The sequence below is a fragment of the Pelophylax lessonae genome (assembly GCF_965119305.1).
Source record: "Pelophylax lessonae genome assembly, chromosome: 6".
NCBI lineage: Eukaryota > Metazoa > Chordata > Amphibia > Anura > Ranidae > Pelophylax > Pelophylax lessonae.
The window spans coordinates 30,757,361-30,777,556 of record NC_138773.1 but is presented as its reverse complement, the minus strand read 5'-3'; the positions used below and the strand labels follow the sequence as shown (position 1 = coordinate 30,777,556).

The 20,196-nt window shown below is 44.6% G+C and overlaps 1 protein-coding gene across 1 annotated transcript in view; it reads right to left on the bottom strand.

Annotated features, from left to right (window-relative positions):
- Positions 1–20,196, bottom strand: part of LOC309558517 (uncharacterized protein) — a 251,846-nt gene that overhangs the window by 136,344 nt on the left and 95,306 nt on the right. The gene's annotated exons all lie outside the window — the stretch shown is intronic.

Genomic DNA, 20,196 nt, shown 5'->3' with positions numbered 1-20,196 from the left:
GCTATAAAACATTCCCAATAGAAAAAAAAATCAAATTCTCATCATTTTAGACCAATTTGCATTCTGCTACATATTTTTTTAAAAGATCCCAATAAACGCATTTTTTTTTTTTTTTGAATGGTTTGCGTCTACAAACTAGGGGAAAGGTTTATGTAAATTGTATTTATTTAGCAGGACTGCGATATTGCGGCGGACAGGTCGGACCCCTGACTTTTTTTTTGGGGGGGGGGGGGGATCAGTGACATTACTACAGTATTCAGTGCTAAAAATATACTGTTACTGTAATAATGACACTGACAGGGAAGGGGTTAACCTAGGGGAAGGGGTTAACCTAGGGGTGATCAAATGGTTAAATGTGTGCCTAGAGGAGGATTTTCTAACTGTGGGGGGGAGAGGGACTTGTGAAATGATCATAGAGACCCGTGTTCCTATATAGAAAGATCACAGGAGCTCTGATCATTTCGGAAAGAACAACTTTCAGCTGGGTTTACAACATCTGACCGTTTTCTCTCAGCGGGGAGTGATCACGGGTGGCCGACGGCAATCGGTCCTGTGGATCGGCATCCCTGCTGCATAGTGGGGGCAGGAGCGCACCGGCTGCGGCGCTTGGCCCCCAGGAGCGCTCCTGCGGATTGCGGTACAGTTACTGCGATTCGCGCAGCCGAGCCAGCCTGCAGCAGTATATATGCAGTGGGCGGTTGGCAACTGGTTAAGAAATGAGATCGGCCGTCAGTACAGTATATCAGGATTGATCAATTTTCAGATATATCTCATAGTTTGTGGACTCTTTCCTACCGACTAAATATACACGGATTTGGGTTATTTTTACCAGAGAAATGTAGCAGAATACATTTTGGCCTAAATTTTTGAAGAATAATTAATTGCAAAATTTTATAACGGAATCATAGAAAAAAGACAAAGTTTTCAAAAATGTATTTTTTTGTTTTAGAAAAAAAAAAAAAAAAAAACAACAACAAAACCAAACATCCAGTGAAGATTAATATCACCAAAAGAAAGCTCTAGTGGTGTGAACACAATTATAAATATTTAGGTACAGTTTGGGTACAGGTGTTGTATGACCGCGCAATTGTCATTGCAAAAATGCTGAAAGCTGAAAATTGGCCTGGGCAGGAAGGGGGTAAAAGTGCCCGGTATTGAAGTGGTTAACAATAATAATATTAACAAAGAAAGTAAAGCGCAGATTCCATGCACCGCCATCAGTCACCAGTCTCCTGTGTTTCTGGTGTAAACATGATGGTGAACATCACCTGACATCCCCTTCCCCCTCTGTACTCCGCCACTGCGCTGCTTCTACTTTCCTCACATTATATACAGAGAGTACCAAGGGGGAGAACAATGCAGAGATCTGTGTCCACATTCATTTACACACAATGTATCCAGTCTAATCTCTTTTCAGATGGATAGAATTATTTGTTGTTACATTGTATCATTCTCTCTATATTCCCAGCAATGTGTCGTTCTTGTTGAATACCCTCCATGGAGAGGTGGAGGAGTCCAGCGCTGACAATTCAGACAAATGGCTTCCAGATGTGCCTGCTGAAGAGGGAAGTTTCCCCACTGTCTCCCAGTATAACTGGATCATCAGATGTTCATCAATGAGTGGCCATGGAGTTTCCAATGAGGATGCCAGAAGTTCCCATTCAAATGTGCATGCATGGGGATAAGCCAGACAACACGAACATCGTGTAAACCGTTTTTTTAAATTTATAAAAAAAAAATGCAGAATTACACTTACAAACATCCAAGTAAAACAGTGCAGGGAATACAGAAGATGGCACTTGTGACATTTCTGACACGTTTCGTTAAAAGTGTTTGGGGTAATATCCAGTATATTTATGTAGCACCCTACAGGTAGGTGCTAGGTAAATGTATAGTGGGCCTTGTCTGCCTAACAGCAGGGCTGTGATTTATTTAGCTAGGGTGTCAGGGCTTCCAGATGTGCCTGCTGAGGGGAGAAGTGTCCCCACTGGCTCCTGCGAGAGGCTTCTCATAGGGCAGTGTGGGAAGCCCAATCAGGGGACACATCCCAGCTTGTAACTACCCCAGAAGGCAGATTATGCTGCAAAGGATTCTGGGGGTGGGTATACGTTTGGGGGAAATGTGTGACACGCTGTCTTTGGCGGGAGCAGAGTCCCAGGAGGGAGAGTACGGCTGTTTCTCCTCCTGTCTGAGGAAGGTGGATGTCTCGGGGTGTCGCTTGAGAATCCAGAGAGTGCCGAGTTGAGCTGAGGGGATCCGGTGTGCCGAGAACCTGCGGAGAGAGAGAGAGGGGTCCAGTCCCAGGAAAGCCTACACAGGTCATGAGTACTGTGGATTGCCCCTGGGGGTCTGCCTGAAGTCAGAGAGCTGAGAGGAGAGTGGTTCTGCCCGCCAGAGGTGGCTCTAGGCTTTTTGAGGCCTAAGGTAAAACTTGGACATGAGGCCCCACTCATGCCCATAATGGGAAAAATAATTCAAGCAATAAAAATTAACTGTATAAATTTCATATATTAAGAGCCTTAACCTTTGTACTATGTATTCACAGTTTCTAGAATTTTCTCTAACCAATTCTTCTTTAATCAAAGATCATTAAACATCGGGTATGTATGTATATATATATGTCTGCTCTTACATCACAGTCCCCAGCATTTCCCTATAGGTCATGATTTCCTGAGTTCCTCCTTACATCAGAGTTCAGTGTCCCCCCTTACATAAGAGTTCTCCTTTAAATCAGATTCCCCCCTGCATCTCCTCCTTACATCAGAGTTCACAGAATTCCTCTTTACATTAGAGTCCCCCTCTTAAATCAAATTTCACAGAGCACCCTTTACATCAGAGTCTCCAGAGTTTCCCCCTTACATTGTAAGAGGGAACTCTGAAGACTCTGATGTAAGAGGAGTTCTGGGAACTCTGATTTAGGGGGAATGTTGGGGACTCTGAAGTAAGCGGAGTTCTAGAAACCCCAATTTAAGGGGGAATGCTGGAGACTCTGATGTAAGGAGAGTTCTGGGAACTCTGATTTAGGGAGAATGCTGGAGACTCTGATGTAAGGAGAGTTCTGGGAACATTGATTTGAGGGGGAAAGCTGGGGACTCTGGTGTAAAAGAGAACTTTGTGGTCACCAAAGCTCCCCCTTGCATCAGAGTTTCCAGAGACCCCCTTACACCTCCCTTCCTCAGTCCGGCACAGTCTAGGGCACGACAAGTCCTACTGCAGAAGGCTGCCATACCTGAGTCACCACAGATGGGAACTGTAAATTCCAGTATAGTGCACTGCCATTCCTCCCTGAGGAATTGAAGCCTGCTATGCTTGGACTTGTACTGCTCTCTGTAGGGGACTGAGGAACAACTGCCTGCTATGCTAAGACTTGTAGTGCCCTCTGTGGGGACTAAGGCATGGCAGCCTGCTATTCTGGAACTTATAGGGCCCTCTGTGAGGGACTGAGGATTCCTCAGTCCTCCACATTCTAGGGCACTATAAGTTCCAGCATAGTGGGCTGTCATTCCTCAGTCCCTCACAGCTGGGGGGTAAAACAACAGAGGTAAACATCTAAAGGACAATTCCAACCAAAACTACCAATAATGTACAGAGTCCATATGCTATATAATGTCACAGCCCCGCTACCCCTCACCTTCCACCTTGGTTGCTATCATTGTGTAGGGCAAAGGGCTCCAGCTCCACCATGTTTGGCTTTGATGTCAGATATGATGGACTGGCTCAGCTCCACTCTCTTCCCTGGCAACTGACTCTGGCCCCTGGGCCTCTCCTCATCCCCCAGCCACCCAGGGGCCCTCTCCTTCTCCCCCAGCCACCCAGGGGCCCTCTCCTTCTTCCCCAGCCACCCAGGGGCCCCTTTCCTTTTCCTCTGGCCACCAAGGGGGCCCTCTCCTTCTCCTCCAGCCACCCAGGGGCCCTTTTCTTCTTTTCCTCCAGTCACCTAGGGGCCCTCTCCTTCTACCCCAGCCACCCAGGGGCCCTCTCCTTCTACCACAATCACCCAGGGGCCCTTTCCTTCTACCCCAGCCACCCAGGGGCCCTCTCCTTCTCCCCCAGCCACCTAGGGGCCATCTCCTTCTCCCCCAGCCACCCAGGGGCAATCTCCTTCTTCATTAGCCACCCAGGGGCCATCTCCTTCTTCCCCAGCCACCCAGGGGCCATCTCCTTCTTCCCCAGCCACCCAGGGGCCCTCTCCTCCTCCCTCAGCCACCCAGGGGCCCTCTCCTCCTCCCTCAGCCACCCAGGGGCCCTCTCCTTCTCCCTCAGCCACCCAGGGGACCTCTCCTTCTCCCTCAGCCACCCAGGGGACCTCTCCTCCCTTAGCCACCCAGGTGCCCTCTCCTTCTCCTTCAGCCACCCAGGGGCCCTCTCCTCTTCCCCTAGCCACCCAGGGGCCCCCTTTCCTTTTCCCCTAGCCACCCAGGGGCCCTCTCCTTTTCCCCTAACCACCCAGGGACCCTCTCCTTTTCCCCTAGCCACCCAGGGACCCTCTCCTTCTCTTCCAGCCACCTTCTCCTCCCCCAGCCACCCAGGGCCTTCTTCTTGTCCTGCTCCTCCACCAACCATTCTAAGACTCTTCCAACTTCCCTGGGGCTTCTCACCCCCTTTGCGTAGAAGACACCACAAATCTATGACCAGCCTGCAGAGTGACAAGTCGGGGCCTGGTTACCTGTATGTTCATGGGCCAGGGCAGAGCTCTCCTCCCAGAGCAACAACGGATGATAGCAGAGTGAGCTGACCGGGCAGTCACTTCCTACTGATGCAGGTACACGCCCACCGATTCCTCCACATCTTAGAATTACATGATCATACAGCCAATCCCTAGGCAGAGAAGGCGGGGTAAGTGTCAGCGGACAACAGACACCTGGCAGCCGCAGTGAAGGGACTGCAGCACACTGCTGCAACTTTTATATCCAAGGATTTAAAACAATCTTTTACTTGGGAGATTTCCCTGACTTCGCCCTTCTAAATGTTGTCACTCCGCCACTGGCCGCGAGGCCCCTGTAGGTGCGAGGCCTTAGGTGACCGCCTAATTTGCCTAATTAGAGAGCCGCCTATGGGTTCTGGGATCCAGTGTCAGCTAGCTGAAAGGGGGTACCTAGGTTGAGGACCCTGAAGTTACAGAGAGGGGTACATAGTCAGTGAACCCCAAAGAGTTCAAGGTGAAAGGGGGCACCTGCAGTTGGGCCCTGAATTTTACAGAGTGTGTCAGTTGAGAGTTGCAGCTTTACAGAAATCTACAACGTACTACCTCAAGCCAGTGCAAGGCCGGAGGGGAGTATTCAGTGACTTTGCAGTACAGCAGTGTTAGAAGTGCTGGATCCTCGACTATAAGTCTAGAAGACCCAGGACTGTGAATTGTAGAACTACTATCAAGCTACAGTGTATTCTCAGTGTCACTGAGTGTTAGCTGGCGTCGGCTGGCGTCAAGGAAGCGCTAACGGACATTTTTCCTGGATTAAGTCCCAAGTGTATTTAGTTAAGCCAAAGGAGTATCCTACTTATTCCCTCCTCTTATCCCTCAAACACAATAAAAACCACAAAACCAAGATGCCGGAGCTGTCCATGTCTCAGTTCTCACACCCAGGGTCACAGCTCACATGGGCTGGAGAGGTAACCGGTAACAATGGCAGACCCACATCCGGCCACAGGCCTGGAAAACCTGCTATATATATATATATATATATATATATATATATACACACACACATGTATACATATACACACACACACACACACATATATATTACACACATACACACACACATATATACCAAACTCCTCCTCTGCACTTAAAAGCATTCAACACGCCAAGTTTGGCTGTTTTGAATGCGGTAATTTTTTAAAAATCTGGCGCCAGTACCCGGAAATGATGTCATGACATCACTTCCGGGTTTTTGCATGGAGACCCAATCAGAGCCGAATGTGGCTTTGATCAGGTCTTCGGCAGCCGTCCCGGTGGGACGGGAGACCCGGGCGAGCCGCGGAAGGCAGCTGTAATGACAGCCGAGCGGCTTCTCAGTCACATCGGTTGTCATTACAAGACAGCCGACTGTCGGCTATGGACGCCGGTACTGGGGTGATTCCTCTAGCTGCAGGCATCACTCCTGTACTTTCCCGAAACATGGGCAATATCGGTAACCTCCGAGGCCGATTCCTATATATCGGGGAAAGTGCATTTTGACCCGCGATATATCGGCTTTGCCGATAATAGGTCAATCCCTAATCATACATATATAACACCACACGTGTCTACTCGTGATGCCACGTTTTTGTGTGTGTACACTGCTAGTGGAAGAGTATCAACTTGCTGTGGGTGGAATTAGACCCCTCTATGAGGGTAGTATTGCACCAGTTTCTGTAGGTGGAATAGTACCCCTTCCTGTGGCTTGAATTCGGCTCTCAGTGGGTGGAATGCCCCTTTCTGAGGGTTTGAATAGGCCCCTCTTTCTGGTACCACACTGGTTACCGCCACCAAGAGGGTGGTGTTAAATATTGCACTTTTTTTATGTTTCAGTTTCGTTTGTGAATTGGATTTAACAGATTAACACAACGTTTTTTTGCGATAGTTGCCACCAATTTTTTGTTAACCATAGAATCGTCATTTTGTTTTCTTTTAGTCCCGGTTCAAATCCACTGCAGGTTCCCGCATTGCATTTAAATCGCAGGCAGTTCCCACTGCCATATGCAAATCGCTGGGGGGCGTCAATACAAAGTTAACGACATCCCCAGATCAGTTTGCATATCGCAGTGCGAACTGTCAGTTCGGACATGAATGAGATTGCATAGGTGTGAACCACCTTGCGATCAGATTCTGCTGCGGACCCAAAAAATGGGTCCTGTGCTCATTTTGTCCGAATCCGATGCAAATTCAGCCATACAATCTGTATGGCTGAATTCACATCACACAGACATTGCATGTGATTTTCAGAGCAGTGCTCTCCGAATCGCATGCAGTGGCGGTCATCGCTATAGTGAGAACCAGGACTCAATGAACTGGACTTTTCTTACAGCATGCAATCATTTATGCAAATGAGTAACAGGATTGGTAAAGCTTAGTGAATTGACCCCAATGAGGCCTCTTGCACACAGGAGTAAAAAAACATATTTCCTACTGATCTGGATCTAGATATATTGTGGTCTATGGAACTGATCTGGATATACAGAGCAGCAAAGTAGTATTTTGCCCGTTCCTTTTTTTTTTTTGCATATTCGTCACACTTAAAATGATTCAGAGCAAACAAATGTTATTACACAAAGATAACTCGAGTTAATACAAAATGCAGTTTTTAAATGATGAATTAATTTATTAAGGGGAAAAAAAAAATCTGTCCAAACCTACCTGGCCCTATGTGAAAAAGTAATTGACCCCTCCCCCCTTGCTAAATCATGAATGAACCGAGATTAACCACATTTATTTGGAAATCAGAGTTCAATTTCACTTGCCACACCTAGACCTGATTAGTTGAAGGTAAATCTAAAGTAAATTGAACAACAAAAGTGTGTATCCAGCTTAATGCCTCGTACACACGTTCAGATAATCGTACGATAAAACTCGCTTTCAACATGATCGCACGATAATCTGATCGTTAGTACACAGCTTTTGACATCCGATCACGACAGATGGTCCAACAAAATCCGAAGGGACTAACAGGAAAACTTCTGTTGTACAATAGCCTAGCGAACAACAATCATTTAATCAGTACAGTATGTGTCCGCTAAAAATCGATCGACAAAGACCGCGCATGATCAGAAACACTAAAATAGCACGGAAAGAGCCTGGCTGCCATTGTTTTAGTTTTGCACCATCTGATGCGTAGCTACGCAACCAGGAAGCTTTATCAGAATCGTACGAAACAAATCCTACATTTATATGCATTGTTGAATTTGATATTAGTATCATACAACAAAATGCGAACGATAAGTCGTCCGATTATCTGAACGTGTGTACGAGGCATTAATCCAAAGGTAATCAAACAACAAAAGTTGTATAGTGTGTATCCAGCTTTAGAGATCTCAAAAAGCAACACATCTTGCTGCAAACTGAGAGCCGGTTCACATTGCCGCGACTTGTCAGGCGACTTGTCAGCCTGACAAGTCACGCTCCCGCGCGTTCCATTGACCGCTACAGGACCTGTTCTAATAGGAGCGACACAAGTCGCTCCAACTTAGAAAAAGGGTCCTGTACTACTTCGGGGCGACCTCGGAGCGATTTGCATAGGCTTCCATTATGTGAAGTCCCTGCAAGTCGCTCCGAAGTCGTGGTGCATAGTAATGCACAAGTTGCCCCCGAAGTCGTGCAGAGTCGTGTCGCCTTAATGTGAACCCACTCTAAAGAAATTTAAGAACAGATGAGAAACAAAGTAATTGACATGTATCAGTCTGGAGAGGTATACAAGGCTATTTCTAAGGCTTTGGGACTCTAGCAAACCACGGTGAGAGCCATTATCCACAAATGGAGAAAACTTTGCTCTAACGAGCACAGCCCTCCAATTCTTCCTGTATTGTAACTGTATTGTCTTCCCTCATATTGTAAAGCACTGAGCAAACTGTTGGCGCTATATAAATCCTATATAATAATTAATAACTTGTAACAGTGTTGAACCTTCCCAGGACTGGCCGGCCTACCACAATTACTCCAAGAGCACAACGATGACTCATCCAGGGGTTCATAAAAGAACCCAGAACATCTAAAGAACCTCAGTTGCCTCAGTTAAGGTTGGTGATCATGATTTAATAAGAGAGACTGGGCAAAAATGGAGTCTATGGGAGAGTTCCACTGCCAAAGCCACAGCTGACCAAAAGGAACACCAAATCCTTGGCTCACATTTGCCAGAAAACATCTTGGTTATTTCCAAGACTTTTGGGGAAATTATCTGTGGCCTGATGAGACAAAAGTGGAACTTTTTAGAAAAAGTGTGCATTCCATTACATCTGGCGTAAAACATACACATCATTTCATGAAAAGATCATCATACCAACAGTCACACATGGTGGTGGCAGTGTGATGGTCTGGGGCTGCTTTGCAGCTTCAGGACCTGGACTTGCCATAATTAATGGAACCATGAATTCGGTGCTCTACTAGAAAATCCTGAAGTAGAGTGTCCGGCCATTAGTTTGGGACCTCAAGCTCAAGCGCACTTGGGTTATGCAGCAGGACAATGATCTGAAACAGGCAAGTCCACCTATAAATGGCTCCAAAAAAAGAAAAAAAAAAATGAAGGTTTTGGAATGGCCCAGTACAAATCCAGACTTAAACCCGACTGACGTGCTGTGACATGACCTTAAGCAGGTGGGTAATGCCTCCGGTGAGGCTAAAGTAAAAACAATTCTTTCAAGAGTGGGCATACATTTCTTCATAGCAATGCAAAAGACTGATTGGCAGTTATCGCAAATGCTTAATTGCAGTTCTGGCCATCAATGGTGACAACCAGTTATTCGGCCTAGGGCCAAATACTTTTTCACACATAGGCAGGTTTGTACAGCTTTTTACCTAATGTATTAAATAATCATTTAACCACTTTACCGCTGAGTACCGTAGTACTACTGCGGCAAAGTGGCTCGTTATCGTCTGACGACATAGACCTACGTCGCCAGACTCCTCCCCCTGTAGGCGGCGCGCTCCCGCTGTTTTCATTCACAGCGGGAGTCGGGCCAGGGGAGGAGCAGCGGCGATCGCCGCTGCTCTGCCCCGATCGTCGGGGAATCCAGTTTGGAGATCCGCCCGCCTGTGTAAACAGAGTGGGCGGATCTCCTCAGTGACAGGGAGTGACAGATCGGAGTGTTCAGCATAGCTGAACATCCGATCTGTCCCTGGCTCACTCAGTCACCTCCCCCCCCACACGTTAGTAAGCACCAGGCATACATTAACCCCTCCCTCTCCAATAAAATTAACCCCTTCCCTGCCAGTGTCATTTTTACAGTAACAGTGCATATTTATAGCACTGATTACTGCAGTAATGTCACTGGTACCCCCAAAAGTGTCAAAAATGTCAGTCAAGGGTCCGATCTGTCCGCCGCAATGTCGCAGTCCCGCAAAAAAAAACGCAGATCGCCGCCATTACTCGTTAAAAAAAAAACACCAAAAATGACATAAATCTTTCCCTTAGTTAGTAAACGCAATAACTTTTGCGCAAACCAATCAAAATACGCTCATTGCGATTTTTTTTACCAAACATAGGTAGCAGAAAACAAATTGGCCAAAAATGTAAAAAAAAAAATGGTTTTTACATCTTTTTTGGGGGGAATTTCATATAAAAAAATGTTAAAAATATTGTTATTTTTTCAAAATAAACGCTCTTTTTTTGTTTATAGCGCAAAAAGTAAAAATCGCACAGGTGGTCAAACACCACCAAAAGAAAGCTCTGTGTGTTGGAAAAAAGGACGTAAATTTCGTTTGGGTACGGCGTCGCATGACCGCGCAATTGTCAGTTAAAGTGGCACAGCGCCGAATCGCAAAAAGAGGCCCAGACGTAAGACAGCAAAATGCTCTAGTGGTAAAGTGGTTAAAAACTGCATTTTTTAATTTACTCTGGTTATTGTGTAATATTAACATTTGTTGGATGGTCTGAATCATTTAAGTGTGACAAATATGCAAAAATAGATTCAGGAAGGGGCAAATACTTTTTCACATCGCTGTAGATGTATTTTATATAGAACTGATCTGGATACAGATGTATTGTTGTCTATAGAAGAATTGCACACGGCTGTGTAAAAATCAGTAGTACAGTAATCCCCCGCTACATCGCGGTTCAGTTTTTGCGGTCCCGGTAATTCGCGTTTTTTTTTGTAATGTTATTTTACTATATAAATCATTAAAAATGAAATATTTTTGTGTTTTCCATAGCTCTTGCTCTGTCTCTAAGTATCTTTTATGTGTTTAAATGAGTTTCTATTGTTTTAAAAGTGTGTTTAAAGACCTTAAAATGCTTCTACACGTACAGTGACAGTAAAAAAACATGCCTACAATGCATTTTAATAGGGTTTTCCTATTTCGCGGAATTTCACTTTTCGCGGCTGGGTCCGGAACGTAACCCCCGCAATGGAGGGGGGTTTACTGTAAAGAAATGAGTACAGAGCTAAAAACAAAAATCAGAACATTTTCCGTTTTTAGCCAGGACATGGCTGTCTCCCCACTGGTGGATGCAAACTGCTCAAACTCCAGGATCAGAACCATCGGGGGGATCAGGAAGGAATTTTTCCCCTGCTGTAGCAAATTGGATCATGCTTTGCTTTGGTTTTTCGCCTTCCTCTGGATCAACTGTGGGCATAGGATTGTGTATACGGGATTGTATGATTTTTTTTTTTTTTTTTTAAACACTTTTATTGGTAGAACTAGATGGACTAGTTTTGTTTTGTCTTTTTTCAACCTGACTAACTATGTAATATACCCCAATGCTCAAAAACACAAAGGAAGAAAAAACAGTTCTCTCCGTATTAAAGTATATTTATTGCTACAAAGTAAATACCCTCACCTGTATACAGATTATAGAAACAGAAGAGCGATGGCAGACAAAAAGACCATGTGGTCCATCATGTCTGTACCATTTTTTGTTACATTTATAGATGTTCTTTTTTTTTTTTTTTTTATATTTATGTTATTTTTTTTTGTTTTGTTATCTTTTTTGGCTGAGTATAGATTTAGATTTGTTCCAAGCATGTTTGTATCAAACAAGCCTACAGTCACGGGGGGGGGGGGGGGGGGGGGGTCTGTCTCAAGAGGGCCGCATAGCATCAAAAAACTTCTCCGGGAGCTCCGCTATACGATCTCCCCCAGGTGACAAGCTTGCTTTCAGAGGAGATCGGTGTACAGGAGTTATTTGATGACCTGGCACTGTCCTCATGAGGCCGCCCCATGACTGAAGGTTTGTTTGATCTATTTATGAGTGTATTTACTTTGTAGTGAAAAAAAAAAAAAAAAAACGCACACTTTACTTCGGAGAGCTCTGTGTTTTTTCTTTCATGAGCTCTGATCCTGGAGTCAGAGCAGCTTGCATCCACCAGAGGGAACGGAGCCGTGTCCTGGTTATGAAGGGGATGTGTGTTTTAGACATTTTCACCTAAAAGTCATATTAATAAGGTGAGGGATTGCCCATAAGGGTTTGGTTTGGCTTTAACATGATGAATGTCTTCTGTGTGTAATGTATATCATTTTTATTGACGTAAGTTTTCTTTTTTTTTTTTTTTTAAATAATAGTGCAGCATTTATTTTACAAGTCCCAATGATAATTGTACATTAATGGGTTCAGGTCACCAATCTGCGGGAAATGATAATGGGATTTGCCAAAGGCAATGCTTGGTCTCATTAAGGCTCCATTCACACCTGGGCGTATCATTTTCAGGCGATTTTTCCAGGTGTTTGGAGGCAGGTATTGACATCTAACAAAAACGCGTGTAATCTGCCAAAAACAAAGCTAATGTACTTTTTTGAGGTTCAGGTGCAAAACACTCATATGTGAACAGGGGCCATTGAAATGAATGGGATTTTGCTTGTTGGCCATTTCGAGACTTCAGAGAGGAGAGTTTTACGAGCTGAAAATCGCTCAGGTGTGAACAGGACCTAACTATGCCAGTCTGATCAAAAGTTCACCAAAGTGCTATAGGTGGAAGAATGACAGAGGTCTGCCAAAGTCAAGATTAATAATAAAACGTTTAATAAGTATTTGTTGTCTCTCAAACTGAGACAGTGACTGAGCTCTGAATACGGCCATCGTGGGGTAAGTTCACATTTATTTGTCTGACTCTAATTATCCCTTCCTATAGAAATGTATGTAAGCCATTGTATCAAATGTGGGAACAATAAAAAAAACAAATAAAAAAAAAAAAAACACACACGTACACACCTTATAATGAAGGCATACTGGACAGCCACTGAAATATCTGGTGAATATTTAAAATGACAGACCCACCAAGAGCAGTTTTGATAAAAAGCATAAAACAAAACTTTACTGGACATCAAAATACATAAAGCTTCTTACACATAAAAGTTACCATAAACATTAACAAGACTCAAACATACAATCCTATTCCTAATATCCCAAAGAAAGGTCAAATAATACTTACCTCTGGCAACAGCTTGTACTTAATATCTGGAAGAGGACAACGAAATCCCGGCTGTATCTTCCCACTCCAAACAGCCAAACCTCTCTTCCTCCATCCTAGAGACTCTATTTATAGTCCTGTAGACCAGAGACCGCCCACAGGGTGTAAATATTCCTGCTGACCACTCACAGGTCATTGTGTGTGTGATGTCAGCAAGACATGGTTGCACTCCCCCCAAACCACATAGTCAATTGGATATGCGGCAGCCATCTTTACACACAATCAACAAACTAAAAATCTACCCTACAATTTTATATATCCTATAATATCTTACGAAAAAGGTGCAAGTGCAATAGTCATAATGGATAATAATAACTAACCACTTCCATATAGAGCAGTTACACCCCCTTCCTGCCCAGACCAATTTTCAGCTTTCAGCGCTCTCACACTTTGAATGATAATTACTCAGTCATGCAACGCGTTACCCAATCAAATTTTTTACCTTTTTTTTCACACAAATAGAGCTTTAGTTTGGTAGTATTTAATCACTGCTGGGTTTTTTATTTCTTGCGATATAAGTGAAAAAAGAGCGAAAATTAAAAAAAAAAAAAAAACATTTTGTTTTAGTTTCTATTATAAAATTTTGCAAATAAGTCATTTTTTTTCATAAAATTGGGCCAAAATTTATACTACTACATATCTTTGGTAAAAATAACCCAAATTAGTGGTTATTATTTAGTTTGTATGAAAGTTATAGAGTCTACAAGCTATGGTGCCAATCACTGAAAATTGATCACACCTGATGTACCGATGGCCCATCTAATTTCTTGAGGCCCTGAAATGTCAGGACGGTATAAATACCCCCCAAATGACCCCTTTTTGGAAAGTAGACATTCCAGGGTATTTAGTAAGAGGCATGGTGAGTTTTTTGAAGTTGTAATTTCTTGGGAAAATGAAGAAATAATTTTTTTTTTACACAAAATTGTCATAATAACAAGTTATTTCTCACACACAGTATATGCATACTTGCAATTACACCCCAAAATACATTCTGCTACTCCTCCTGAGTATGGCAATACCACATGTGTGAGACTTTTACACAGCCTGGCCACATACAGAGGCCCGACATTCAAGGAGCACCGTCAGGTGTTCTACGAGCATTACCCACAAATGACCCCATTTTGGAAAGAAAACACCCCAACGTATATTCTATGAGGCATAATGAGTCCTTTGAACATGTCATTTTTTTTCCACAAGTTTTTGGAAAATGTGGAACGAAAATGAAATTTTTTTTTTTCTTTTTACACAAAGTTGTCAATTTATAAGATATTTCTAACACATAGCACGTACATAGCAAAAATTACACCCCAAAATACATTCTGCTACTCCTCCTTAGTATGGTGATACCACATATGTGGGACTTTGTCACAGCATAGCCACATACAGAGACCCAACATTCAAGGAGCACCTTCAAGTGTTCTAGGAACATAAATTACACATATAATTTCATTACATCCTACCACTTTTTCAAAGGACCTGGAACACAGAGACAAGGGAATTACCCACAAAATGACCCCATTTTGGAAAGCAAACACCCCAGTGTATATTCTATGAGGCACAATGAGTCTTTTGTACTTGTCATTTTTTCCAAAAGTTTTTGGAAAATGTGGAAAGAAAATGAAAACACATTTTTTTTTTACACAAAGTTGTCAATTTATAGGATATTTCAAACACATAGCATGTACATAGCAAAAATTACACCCCAAAATACATTCTGCTACTCCTCCTGAGTATGGCGATACCACATATGTGGGACTTTGTCACAGCATAGCCACATAAAGACACCCAACATTCAAGGAGCACCTTCAAGTGTTCTAGGAGCATAAATTACACATATAATTTCTTTACAACCTATCACACTTTTGAAGGCCCTGGAGCACCAGGACAATGGAAACCCCCATAAAATGACCCCATTGTGGAAAGCAAACACCCCAACACATAATCTAGGAGGCATGGGCTGCAGATAGGTACTCAGGTACTTTGATGGGCTGCAGACAGGTACTCAGGTACACTGATCGGCTTCAGAAAGGGTACTCTGGGCTGGAGACAGGTACTTGGGTACTCTGGGCTGGAAACAGGTAGTTGGGTACTCTGATGGGCTACAGAGAGGTACTCGGGTACTCTGATGAGCTTCAGAGAGGTACTTGGGTATTCTGATGGGCTAGAGACAGGTACTTGGGTAATCTGATGGGCTGCAGATTGGTACTCGGGCACTCTGGGCTGGAGACAGGTACTCGGGTACTCTGGGCTGGAGACAGGTACTCGGGCACTCTGGGCTGGAGACAGGTACTTGGGTACTCTAGGCTGGAAACAGGTAGTTGGGTACTCTGATGGGCTACAGAGAGGTACTTGGGTACTATGATGGGCTGCAGAGATGTATTTGGGTACTCTGATGGGCAGGAGACAGGTACTTAGGTACGCTAGACCTGAGCAGCCTAAAAACAACATCAAACGAGGATATATGCAACCGTTCAAAATTACGAGGTTTGTTTACCAATGCCAGAAGCCTGGCCAACAAGATGGGAGAGCTGGAGCTACTGATGTTTGAGGAGGACTTAGATTTTGTGGGGATAACAGAGACTTGGTTTGGCAGCTCTCATGATTGGATGGCGACCATTCAGGGGTATTCCCTTTATCGCAGGGATAGAGAAGGTAAAAAAGGGGGAGGAGTATGTCTGTATATTAAGAACAGTGTACAGGTAAATATGAGGGATGATATTAATAATGGAGCTATGGACGAGGCAGAATCCCTATGGGTAGAACTTAAAAGGGAAGGCACTATAGGGAAGGTAATATTGGGCGTATGCTATAGGCCCCCCAGCCAGAGGGAGGAGGGGGAGGCGGACCTCCTTTTACAGATAGGATTGGCAGCAAGGATGGGAAATGTCATTATAATGGGGGACTTTAGTTATCCAGATATAGACTGGGCAGAAGGAACCGCGCATTCAGCCAAGGCTCGGCAGTTCCTAAATGTTTTGCAGGACAATTTCATGGGTCAGATGGTGAACGCACCGACAAGAAACAATGCGGTACTTGAACTATTGATTACCAACAATACAGACCTGCTCATGGAATATATATATATAAATACGGGGCAACTTAGGAATCAGTGACCATAGGTCAATTAGATTCAGTATTTATCAGAATAATAGGAAACAAAAGGGTAACATAAGGACACTGAATTTCAAAAGAGCCAATTTCCCAAAAAATGCGCTCTCTGCTAGCAAATATCAAATGGGATAGAATCCTGGGAACAAAGAACATGGAGGAAAAAGGGGAGTGCTTCAAGAGCATACTAAACAAAGGGATTGGCCAGTGCATTCCAAAGGTAAATAAATTTAAAAGAGCAAAACTAAACCATGGGTGCCTAAACTCCAGCATAAAAATGCATATTAATACTAAAGAAAAGGCCTTCAAAAAATACAAGACTAAGGGGTCATTGGCAGCATTCAAGCATTACAAAGAGTGTAATAAGATATGTAAAGTCGAAATCAAGGCGGCTAAAATAGAACACGAGAGATATATAGCGGAAGAGAGTAAAAAGAACCCCAAGAAATTCATTAAGTATATAAACAGTAAGAAAGCGAGGCGAGAAAACATTGGCCCCATAAAAGACGACAGGAAAAAAAATATGGCCACAGAGGACAGAGAAAAGGCCGAAGTGTCAAATCATTTCTTCTCTTCAGTCTTCACAAAAGAATCGGGGGGCTACACTAACCCAGCTTGTAAGGCTAAACTAAATAATACACCTCAGGAAGTACCACCATGGCTAACAGAAGATAGACTTAGAACTAAACTAGAGAAACTTAACATAAATAAATCACCGGGACCGGATGGCTTGCACCCAAGGGTTCTTAAAGAGCTCAGCAAGGTGATTGCCAGACCATTATTCCTGATCTTTAAGGATAGTCTACAGACGGGTATGGTGCCAGCTGATTTGAAAAAAGCCAACGTGGTACCAATATTTAAAAAAGGGCCGAGATATATCCTGGGTAACTATGGGCCGGTCAGCCTAACATCAGTAGTCTGCAAGATTTTGGAGGGGATGTTAAGGGACCATATACAAGACTTTAGTAATGTAAACGGTATTATTAGTAGTAATCAGCATGGATTCATGAAAAATCGTTCTTGCCAAACCAATCTATTAACCTTCTACCATGAAGTGAGCTGCCACCTAGATAAAGGTAAGCCTGTGGATGTGGTGTATCTGGACTTTGCAAAGGCCTTTGACACCGTTCCCCACAAACGCTTACTGTACAAACTAAGGAATGTAGGTATGGACCATAGGGTGAGTACCTAGATAGAGAACTGGCTCCAGGGGAGAGTCCAGAGGGTGGTGATAAATGGGGAGTACTCGGATTGGTCGGGTGTGGAAAGTGGGGTCCCCCAAGGTTCTGTCCTGGGACCAATCCTGTTTAATTTATTCATAAATGATCTAGAGGAGGGGATATCTAGCACAATCTCGGTATTTGCGGATGATACTAAACTAAGCATGCCAATATCTTCTATGCAGGATGTGGAAACCTTACAAGCGGACCTGAACAAAATAATGGGGTGGGCAACTACATGGCAGATGAGGTTTAATATTGAAAAATGTAAAGTAATGCACTTGGGCGTCAGAAACACGAAAGCAAGCTACTCACTGGGGGGGAACCTCTGGGTGAGTCTAAGATGGAAAAGGACCTGGGGGTCCTAGTGGACAACAGGCTTGGCAGTGGCATGCCATGCCAAGCTGCTGCAAGCAAAGCCAACAGAATACTGGCATGTATAAAAAGGAGATTCACTCCAGAAATAAAGAGATTGTTCTCCCACTCTACAAGACTCTGGTCCCGCCACATCTGGAGTATGCTGTCCAGTTCTGGGCACCGGTCCTCAGGAAGGATGTGCTGGAACTGGAGAGAGTCCAGAGAAGGGCAACAAAAATAGTTAGGGGAATGGAGGGCATCGGCTATGAGGAAAGACTGCAAGCATTGAACTTATTCTCTCTGGAGAAGAGACGCTTGAGGGGAGATATGATATCAATGTACAAATACTGTACTGGTGAGCACCCTAGCATAAGGAACAAACTTTTCAGAGCAAGGGAATACAATAAGACACGTGGCTACTCACTAAAACTAGAGGAAACCTTAAAATACGTAAGGGGTTCTTCACTGTCCGAGCAGTAAGGATGTGGAATTCGCTTCCGCAAACAGTCGTATCAGCAGGGAGCATCGATAGTTTCAAAAAACGATTAAATGGCCACCTTAAAGACCACAACATACAGGGGTGTACAATGTACGGTTAACAGCAAACACACAACACATCATAGGTTGAACTGGATGGACTGATGTATTTTTTCAACCTCACAAACTATGTAGCTATTGGGCTGCAGATAGGTACTCAGATACCCTGATGGGCTGGAGACAGGTACTCAGGTATTCTGATGGGCTGCAGATAGGTACTCTGAAGGGCTGGAGACAGCTACTCTGATGACAGGTACTCGGGTACTCTGATGGGCTGGTGACAGGTACTCGGGTACTCTGATAACAGGTACTTGGGTACTCTGATGGGCTGGTGACAGGTACTTGGGTACGCTAATGACATGTTCTCGGGTATTTTGATGGGCTGCAGAGAGGTACTCGGGTACTCTGGCCTGGAGACAGGTACTCGGGTACTCTGATGGGATACAGAGAGGTACTCGGGTACTCTTATTGGCTGGTGACAGGTACTCGGATACTCTGATGACAGGTACTCTGGTACTCTGATGACAGGTACTCGGGTACTCTGATGACAGGTACTCGGGTACTCTGATGGGCTGGTGACAGGTACTCGGATACTCTGATGACAGGTACTCGGGTACTCTGATGACAGGTACTCGGGTACTCTGATGACAGGTACTCGGGTACTCTGATGGGCTGGTGACAGGTACTCGGGTACTCTGATGGGCTGGTGACAGGTACTCGGATACTCTGATGACAGGTACTCGGGTACTCTGATGACAGGTACTCGGGTACTCTGATGACAGGTACTCGGGTACTCTGATGGGCTGGTGACAGGTACTCGGGTACTCTGATGGGCTGGTGACAGGTACTCGGGTACTCTGATGGGCTGGTGACAGGTACTCGGGTAATCTGATGGGCTGGTGACAGGTACTCGGGTAATCTGATGGGCTGGTGACAGGTACTCGGGTACTCTAATGACAGGTACTCGGGTACTCTAATGACAGGTACTCAAAGTACCCGAGTATCTGTCATCAGAGTACCCCAGTACCTGTCATCAGTGTACCCGAGTACCTGTCATCAGCCCATCAGAGTACCAGAGTACCTGTCATCAGAGTACATGATGGGCTGGTGACAGGTACTCGGGTACTCTGATGGACTGGTGACAGGTACTCGGGTACTTTGATGGGCTAGTGACAGGTACTTTGATGGGCTAGTGACAGGCTCTTTATTGGGGGGGCAATCAGTGTGTTTTGGGGTGCACTGTGATCGGTAACTAGCTGTTTCCGCAATCTCCTCCTCACACAGGATCAGTGTGTGAGGAGGAGAACACGGTAACAGCTAGTTACCGTTGTCTCTGTTGACATTCTGTGACCGGCTGTGATTGGACACAGCCTGTCATGTGGTAAAGAGCCAATTTCATTGGCTCTTTACCCTGATCAGGGATGGAGTGTGTCAGAGTGACACTCTCCATCCCCGATCGCCGCACTGCGCGCCCCTGGGGGTGCTCTTGAGCGACGTGCACGAGGGAAGTGCATTTGGCCAGCTGTGATTGGACACAGCCGGTCACATGGTAAAGAGCCATTTTTTATTGACTCTTTACACCGATCAGGGATGGTCTGTGTCCCGACAATCATGCCGCATCCCCGATCGCTGGGCTGTGCGCCCCCGGGGGGGGGGGGGGGGGGGGTGGGGGTATAGCAGCGGTTCCTGCCGTCGTCATTTTATAATGCGCTGGTATGGAACTGGTTAAGAAGAAAGGAAAAACGTTCTCTAATAATCAGTGCAAAAATATGTAATAAAAATAGTGATAAAAATATGTTATAAAAAAATCTATTCGTATCAGTGAAAAAAATCAGTGAAATAAATGTGGGATAGCAAAACGCGGACGCTGGACATC